This window comes from Nematolebias whitei, chromosome 8 (genome assembly GCF_014905685.2).
Source record: "Nematolebias whitei isolate Nwh7 chromosome 8, NemWhi1, whole genome shotgun sequence".
Lineage (NCBI taxonomy): Eukaryota > Metazoa > Chordata > Actinopteri > Cyprinodontiformes > Rivulidae > Nematolebias > Nematolebias whitei.
Window position 1 is genome coordinate 2,276,703 of NC_056505.1, and position 1,423 is coordinate 2,278,125.

General features: G+C 49.8%; 1 protein-coding gene across 1 annotated transcript in view; it reads left to right on the plus strand.

Moving 5' to 3' along the window:
- The window catches only part of cfap77 (cilia and flagella associated protein 77), a 6,437-nt gene that overhangs the window by 1,267 nt on the left and 3,747 nt on the right, over positions 1-1,423 (plus strand). The window lies entirely within an intron of this gene.

A 1,423-nucleotide genomic window follows, 5' to 3' on the forward strand; every position in this document is an offset into this window, starting at 1 on the left:
GTGTGTGTGTGTGTGTGTGTGTGTGTGTGTGTGTGTGTGTGTGTGTGCAGCAGCGGTCAGCTGTCAGAGACGGTTTGTGAGACAGAAACGTGCCTCCAGGCAAGAATCACTGCTGTCAATCACAAACATGCTACACGTGTGTGTGTCTCCGGCGACACACCGGGTTTAGCTTCTCTGATCTGTCACTCACACACACACGCACACACACACACGCACACACACACACACATGCACACACACACACGCACACACGCACGCACGCACACATCATTAGGCAGTAATGATTAAAAATCTAAAATTAACAACAAAAAGAGACGTTCTTACTCAAACACTGCTTCAGAACCTCCCAGCGGTTTGGAACGCTGACTTCATGACCTTTGACCTCTCAAGTCTCTGAGTTCAGTCCTTTTACAAAAAAAGACACGAACCGTCAAAAAACTGAAAATCCTGTCGCTGGAGACAAAACTTCACGTCTTTAAACTGCTTCACCAGAACTCCACGACTGAAGGAATGTGTTTACCAAGAACCGTCCAACCCTGTCCCCCCCCAACTCTGTCCCCAACCCTGTCCCCAACTCTGTCCCCAACTCTGTCCCCAACCCTGCAGACTCTCAGCATGGTGGTCCAACCTGTTCAGCAGTGGTTAAGGGTGCAGCAGGTCCTGTAGTCCAAATGGATCCTCTTTTGGTTCCATCTGTCTGTCTCCGATAGTCACTGGATGAGGGGGGGGGGGGGGGGTGTCACACTGGACATGTCTCCAGTCCATCACAGGGACACATCTCACACATATAATCATTTAGAAAATAACCTAACACACATGTTCTTGGTCTTTGGTATGATATGGAGACAGAGACATGGACAAAAAGACAGGAGACAGAGACATGGACAAAAAGACAGGAGACAGAGACATGGACAAAAAGACAGGAAACAGAACTGGAAGTGTCAGAAATGAAGATGTTGAGGTTCTCCTTAGGAGAGACAAGGATGGAGAAGATCAGGAATGAGATCATCAGAGGTACAGCACAGGTTGAACAACTGGGAGATAAAGTTAGAGAGGACACACTGAGATGGTTTGGACATGTCCAGAGGAGGGACAGTGGTTTGGACATGTCCAAAGGAGGGACAGTGGTTTGGACATGTCCATAGGAGGGACAGTGATTTGGACATGTCCATAGGAGGGACAGTGGTTTGGACATGGCCAGAGGAGGGACAGTGGTTTGGACATGTCCATAGGAGGGACAGTGATTTGGACATGGCCAGAGGAGGGACAGTGGTTTGGACATGTCCAGAGGAGGGACAGTGGTTTGGACATGTCCAGAGGAGGGACAGTGGTTTGGACATGTCCAGGGGAGGGACAGTGGTTTGGACATGTCCAGGGGAGGGACAGTGGTTTGGACAGGTCCAGAGGAGGGACAGTGGTTTGG